The sequence below is a fragment of the Zophobas morio genome, unplaced genomic scaffold (assembly GCF_036711695.1).
Source record: "Zophobas morio isolate AGI-343-1 ecotype UQ-CSIRO unplaced genomic scaffold, CSIRO_AGI_Zmor_V1 ptg000030l, whole genome shotgun sequence".
Classification (NCBI taxonomy): Eukaryota; Metazoa; Arthropoda; class Insecta; order Coleoptera; family Tenebrionidae; genus Zophobas; species Zophobas morio.
In genome coordinates this window covers 3,975,391-3,983,141 of record NW_026972135.1, presented here as the reverse complement: position 1 = coordinate 3,983,141, position 7,751 = coordinate 3,975,391, and the positions used below count along the sequence as shown (strand labels likewise).

Here is a 7,751-nt window from a genome sequence, read left to right as displayed (position 1 = left end):
AAAAGTTGAACACCTATTTCACCTGGAACAAATATGCAGAATTAATAAATGCTAATAACGAATGACTTTCAACTTATGAAAAAAAATGTACAATACATTATTACAAAAAATGAACTACCTATAGGTAAGTATATGAAAGGAAATTGCAACTAAATACCTAGTTACATACATAATATATTAAAAAAATTATAATTAATGCTTTCAACTAATTCATATTTATTGTCAGTTTTCATTCAATAACTGTCCACCGCACCCTACTCATACAGTACCTGCACTATATCATCTTTGGTGTCACCGGCCCAAACCACAAAAATAATCAAGTTGGCGCGAGCTATGCACCGAGGTCTAGATTCCGCGCCCACAACATAATTGTATTTTTCTCTTGTTTTATTTTTGCGTTCGACTGTACACTCGTACGTGGGCAATGAATGCTGGCGCACCTTATGACAGGTGACAATTCAACTTCTTGTTCTTCAATGAATAAACATCGGGCGGCGCGTATTCAGGAGTGGAAACACAGTTAGCGTCGTCCGGTATGGTCTAGTGGCTAGGATACCTGGCTTTCACCCAGGAGGCTCGGGTTCGATTCCCGGTACCGGAATATTTTTTTTCGAATTTTCAATTTTTTTGTAAATGTTGAATTAAAGTTTTGGTTAGCTTTCAGTAAATCACGTCATATTAGTGTGTCACCAGGGTTTCTAAGAATCATTTAACATAATTTGTAAATTTTTTAGGAGTGTCTGTATTTGTAAGTAAAACTAAAAATAGAAGTGCACTAGTAAGTAAACAGACAAAGGATCATTAAAATTTCAGAGTTATCGATTCAGATCGCAAGTAGACGGAAAAGGGAATCCTCCATTTTTGTATTCTACGTAGGGTTACTACAGTTAAACAAGGGAACTGCGTACAAAACACTAACACCTCTTTAGGAAAAGGTGGAATAATTTATTTTGGACTAAATTGGTTTTAAGATAAAAATTAAGATAAAGGTACCATTTATACCATTGTTGAATTATTGTGATAAATAACATATTTTTTGTCTTAACATCAAATTACCGCACTAATTGAGGACATTATTTTTAATAAAAATATTAGCATATTCATCGCGAAGTTATAGCAGGTGTCCTTTTCAAAACGGCACATTATATAAACAGAAGGGGGACATTAACGCTGTTCACATTACTAATGAACATATATGTTTGAAAATAGTATATCGTTTTATTAGGAACAAAAGTGGTGTTTTTTCGAGTTTAAATATAAAAAATGGCATAGATATGGACACATTTTCAAAACTAAGACCGTTTTTGAAGAAACAAGCGGAAGGTTACAAGTCAAAGAAATCAAGAGTTTTAACAAATGACCAAATAGAAGATTTTTTAAGCCATGTTCTTAAATTCTTAACCAATAAAATGGCAGAATTGTTTGAAATTTGTCCAATGGCATTCACCGAAAAAATTTTTCACTGAAAAAACATCCTTCTGTCAGGCAACAACACTGTTTTTCAGCGAAAAAATTTATGTCAAATTAATTTGTCAAACTTGTCAAATGAACTTTAATAACAAATGATAATGAAACATACAAAATTACATTTTAAACTGAAATTACTGATTACTGATTAGAATAATAACAATTAGAGGTACAATTGTTATAAATCTTATTTTCCTTTTGATCTTCTTTTTTCTCAATGATTTTATTGCCACTTTCGACAGTTGTAATATCTTGTCTAAATGTTGTTACAATTTTACTGTAGTGAGATCTGTCTAGCTGCAAATAAGGAGGGATAGATCCTGCCGAAGAGAGTACTGTAATTTTTATTAATTGCTGTCCGTCAATTTTTTGTGATTTTTTGGCGTTTTGTATCCAATCCCACTTTTTCAGCACTAGTTTTAAGCCATTTACTGAATTCGTTTACATCAACTGGTGAATTTTCGTATCAAGACGATGTCTTCCAGGAAGGATTTTCTGTCAAAAATAAACGATCCGTTTTAATGGTCTTGCCTCTCCTTGCTAGCATCTTCTCTAAAAGTCTAAAAAAGACACTTCTAAAAAATAAAATAAAAATGCTGTTATTGTACCTGACAGCGCACAAATCTGGATTTTCTCTATTTGGTATTAACTATTTACTTTCACATGTCAGACTTGTACCCCCTTGCCGAGTCTTGGAAAAAATTGGATTGTATTCAAACGTCCAGTTAGATTACCAGAACTATCAACTTCGGCTTTAAAATAGTGAAGAAGACAATGCGCTCCTTACTAATTCCTTTGCAGCAATTAAATAATTTTTTTTCTGTAACCCCGAAGGAATATCTTCGTGCCAATGATTAATCATTTTCCTGTAATTTACTTCGTCAATAGCACATGAACCAATTTTCATTTTTCCGGGGATAGCCTGCAGCTTTTTTCTTCTGGAGTCTCTGGCTTTACGTGCACTCTCAATTTTGTTTTTTTATCTAATTTTTTGCATTTTTTGGGATATTTTTAATTTTTTGGATTTTCGGAATTGTTGGATTTCTTGGAGTATTTTTTTAGATCTTGTGGATTTCTTAATTTCGCTGATTTTTTTTTAATTCTTTGGATATTTTCGATGTTTTGTATTATTGGATTTCTTGAGGTTCTTGGGTTTCTTCATTTTTTGGAATTTTTGGATTTTTTGGGATTTTTTCGTTTTTTGAATTTCCTAAATCCTTAGATTTTTTTATTTTTTGGATATCTTCGATTTTTTGTTTTTTTTTTAATTCAATTTTTTCGGGTTTTGGATAATGTTATTTTTTCCTTTTCTTTTTTTTTGATTTTATGGATTTCTTGGGTTTTTGGGATATTTTTTATTTTTGGGACTTTGGAATTATTGGATATCTAGAGTTTTTTGAGTTTCGTGTAGTTTTTAGATTTTTGGATTTCCTAAATTCATATTTTTTTTTAATTTTTTGATTATCGGTTTTCTTTAGGTTCTTGGATTTCTTCATTTCTTGGAAGTTTTTGATTTTTCGTATTTTTTTATATCATAAATCCTTTATTTTTTTTTTTTTTGACATTTTCGAATTTTTGATTTACTGGATTTCTTGAGATTCTTGCATTTCTTGTATTTTCTTGAATTTTGGATTGTTTGCATCTTTTATATTTTAAATTATTGCATTTCTTGAGTTTTTTGGATTTTTTAGATTTTTTGGATTTAGCAAATTCTTTGATTTTTTTTTATTTTTATGGATATTTACGTTCTTTTTTGGATTATTGGATTTCTTGAAGTTCTTGGGTTTCAGAAATCCTTTGATTTTTTTTAATCTTTGGACATTTTCGAATTTTGGGATTATGTATTGAATTTATTGTAGTTCTTCGGTTTCTTGCTTTTCTTGAATTATTTTGGATTTTTCGAACCTTTCCTATTTCTAAAATTTTGTTTGGATTGTTTGCATTTTTTAATTTTTTTAGATGTTTTATTATTATCTTCCTGATTTTTGCGATAAAAAATTCCAAAAGGAAATTTTCGATTTTTTTGGGGGGTTTTGGAATTGTTGGGTTTGGTCAGTTTTTTGAATGTCTTGGCATCCTTGGATTTTTTCGATTTTTTAAAATTCTTGAGGTTTTTTGTTTCATTTCTTGGATTTTTTGTTTTTTTATTTTTTGGATTTTTAGGATATTTTTTATTTTTTGGATTTTCGGAATTATTGGATTTCTTAAGTTTCTTGTGTTTCGTAGATTTTTTTGTTTTTTTTTTATTTTTTGATATTTTCAATGTTTTGGATTATTAGATTTCTTGGGGTTCGTCATTTCTTGGAATTTTTGTGATATTTTTTACATTTTTTTGATATCTTAAATCGATGTCCATGAAAGGATTCATTGCTATAGTAACCTTTTTGAAATACAACTGTTGCACCACTCTCGCAGTAGTATTCCAAATTGTTTTAAGAGTAGCTTCTTCGTATTCAGATCCGTCTTTTCTGTTGGCGTTAAAGGTATAATCTTCCAAAATACTGGCCACCTCGTTCATTCCGACTGCTTTATTTAGAGGAAACTTCCCTATTTCACAAAATTCTGTAAACTGCTTCCAAATTGAATCTTGCGTTCTTGCAGTGTTTCGGCACTGACTTTCTTTCACTGCATTTCGAATTTCAAACATAGTCTTGTTACCAAATCTTGGTCCCATAATTAAGAAAATCAACCAGCAGCACACACAAAATTTGATGTTTGGGAATTTATTTACGTTTTGCCTTGTTGTTTTGTTAGTATTTATACTAGGTAGGCATACTCAACTACTACGCTAACTATGAATTACGTAAATGATTGTCCGTAAAAAGTAAATAAAAATTTTTAAATATTGGATGATAATCGTCAAGTTGACGTAACTTTTACTGATTTTAGTCAAAAAATTGCGCTGGTTAGGATTTTCTAACTCTATGGTACAATTATTTTCTTCTTATTTGATTGGTCGGGAGCAGCGTGTACGTTATCAAAACCATCTGTTGAAATCATCGGTACCAACATCGGGGGTTCCGCAAGGATCTAATTTGGGTCCGTTACTATTTTTAATACTTATTAATGTATTACTAAATCGAAAATTACTATTGCTGATGACTTAAAGATCTGCGCCAAAATCACGAGCACTGATGATTGTCTTCAAATCCAAGAAGATATCAATATATTAATTAACTGGTGCTTAAGGAATCGATTCACTCTTAATATCCTAAACTGTATTGTCATGTCCTTCACACGAAAATTAAAACCTATCATCTTCACGTACGCTATGGGAACTTCGAAGCTTAAAAGAAGAGATTTTATAAAGATCTCCGTGTCATATACGATATATTCATCTATAGAATTTGCAAAGCGTTCACGAACATTCGGTCTTTATCAGCTCTATACTGTTCTCTAATTCGTTCTAGGCTGGAATATTGTGTGTGCATAGGTATGATCTCCGATTTACAAAATACGTATTACTCATGTTGAATCTATTCAGAGGAAATTTCTGAAGTTTTTGAACATTCGTGTAGACTGCACATCGCTTCTAGACTTAGATCAACTTTTTAGTCCCCAGAACTCATCATGCTCGTCAAGTTTTTGCATTTTATCCACAACCCTGCAGAACAAATATTTTATGCCAGTCACCATTGCATGTAACATGCAATAATTTCAATACGCTATTATAAACATTAGACACCGCTACGTAGCTTATTTGGATAATGAGGTTAACTTATGTTTATTGATTTTTTTTTCTTCTTTTTTTATTTTAAGTAATTTCAACGCGTCATTTAACTAGCATGACTAATGTATATTTTCTGTAATTGGGCATAATATATACCTGTAGAAAGTAAAGACTTATTTATTTATTTATTTATTTATTTATTTATTTATTTATTTATTTATTTATTTATTTATTTATTTATTTATTTATTTATTTATTTATTTATTTATTTATTTATTTATTTTATCAATTTCAATTTTGAAAAGCCTCTTTGACATGAAGCCACCGAAACAAGTGGTTTGGGAAGAAATGCAAGTGGTTTCCAAGTAGCGCCTCAGTCGTAAAATTTCTAAAATTATGTCCTTTGCAGAAAATTCATGGTAGATTTTTCTCAGAATTGGAACTATTCTATGAACATCTTTTTTTGATGACGTTAGCAGTGGGATTTATAAACTTACTCTTGCAGTTGCTGTTTCCGCTAACGTTGCTTTTAGAAGTGAAAATTATTGTCATTTATAAACTTCGTTGCCAAGTTTACGTTGATAGCAACTTTGATGTTCAACTTTTGCCGTATTTAAAGGGGTTGTAGAAGACATGGTTTCTTGTTGTCGAGATAAGTCTACACATACTAAGAAAAAAGGCAAAATGTAGCCCGCCCACCCACCCTGTCTCGTTTGTGATGATTTTTTTTTATTCGTCGTGAGCCAAAGGAACGGAGCTTAACTGCAAAATCCTTATTTCTCTACGAGAAATTAAAAACATGTTTTTGAGTGTCGTGTTGTTCAAAGAATACTATGTATATTAACAAAAAAATAAAGCCGAAGTTTAGGCCCCACCCATTTTCATCCCGATCTCAATTCTCAATAGTGATCAATTTTTCATTCGTTGTTAGATCGAGAGGTGGGGCTTAATTGCAAGATCGATATTTGTCTACAAGAATTTACCATTTCAAACAAATTTTAAGTGTCTTGTTCTGAAAAACGTATAACAAAAGCAAAATATAAGCCCCGCTCACCCGCCCTATCTCAATTGTGATGATTTTTTATAATCTTCGAGAGCCAAAGAATGGAATTAAAATTCTTATTACTTCTCTCTCTAAAAGAAATTACCATGAAAGACATTTTTTTGAGTATTATATTATTCACGGGATATGTACAATGTAGGTATATTAAGAAAAAATTAAAGCCAAAGATTAAGCCCCACCCACAGCTGCCCTGATCTAAATAGTAATGAAGTTTTCATTCGTTGGCAGACCTAGGGGCGGAGGCTAATTGCAAAGTCCATATTTCCTCACAAAAATTTACCAGTTTAAAAGTGCTCTAAGTTTCTAAAAATAAAAAAATCATTACAAATGAGATTGGGTGGGTGGGCGGGGTTTAAATTTTTCCTTTTGTTTTCTTAACATGCATATTATTCTTTGAACAACACGTGGTTCAAAAAGTTGTTTTTAATTTCTTGTAAAGAAATAAGTATTTTGCAGTTAAGCTGAATCCTTTTGGTTCAGCGCGAATGAAAAAAATCATCCCAATTGAGATAGGGCGGGTGGGCGGGCTTACATTTTGCCCTTTTGTTTTAATATGTGTAGAGTTTTTTTCACAACATGAAACTTACAACATGTATCAAATGGAAAATTTGTATAAGGAATAATAGGGTCCGCTCCATAATTGCCAAACCCATGTTTACTTGCATAAACCATTTTAACCATGTTTTAAGTTTCTTGTTATGAAAAGATGGCTATGTATATTAAGAAAGGAAAGGCAAAATATTTAGGAAGTATTGTAACGAAGTCCGTCGGCCGACTCTCTACTTTTACATTTTCTCTGTGAAAATCTTCGGTGATCTAAGGATTTTCGGGTCACTCGAAATCTTCATATTGTTTAGAATCTTCAAACCCTTCCGAATCTTCAAAATCCTCAGAATCGTCAAAATAAATCCTTAGAAACCTTAGTATCATTTGAACTCTTAGAATCGCTGGACACCTTTAAATCTTTGGAATATTTAGAATCTCTAGAAACTCTAAAATTTTAGAACATTGTTTCAGAATCTCTAGCATCTTTTGAATGTCTAGAATCGCCGAAATCGTTGGAGTCAAAAACATATACAATTACTGTTGAATCTCTATAATATCTAGAATCTCTAGAAACCTTGGAATCTCTAGAAATTCTGAACTTCTAGATTCTATGGAATCTTTGAAATCTTTAGAATCTTTGAATCGATGCAATTTTGGAAATTTTAGAAATTTTAGGATCTTGAAAATCCTTCATTAGAAGCCTTAGTATCCATATAAGCATTTAGAATTTTTGGAAGGTTTGGAATATTTGAAACATTTAGAATCTTCAGAATCTCTAGCGTCTCTAGAATACCTAGAACCTCTAGAATCTATAAATTCTTCCTTCCGAATCTCTAGCATCGTTTGAATCTCTAAAATGGCTGGAATCGCTTGATTCAAAAGTTTGTACAATTTCTAGAATGCCTAAATTCTCTAGAATCTCTAGAACTACTAGAACCTCTTGAATCACAGTAATATCTGGAACCTCTAAAAGAATCCTTTTAAATCTTAGTATCATTAGAAACC

At 31.3% G+C, this 7,751-nt stretch overlaps 1 non-coding gene across 1 annotated transcript; it reads left to right on the top strand.

Moving 5' to 3' along the window:
• Positions 1–529: 529 nt before the first annotated feature.
• Positions 530–601, top strand: Trnae-uuc (transfer RNA glutamic acid (anticodon UUC)). The gene has a single exon. It is a non-coding gene; the product is annotated as a tRNA-Glu (tRNA).
• The last annotated feature ends 7,150 nt before the right edge of the window (positions 602–7,751 follow it).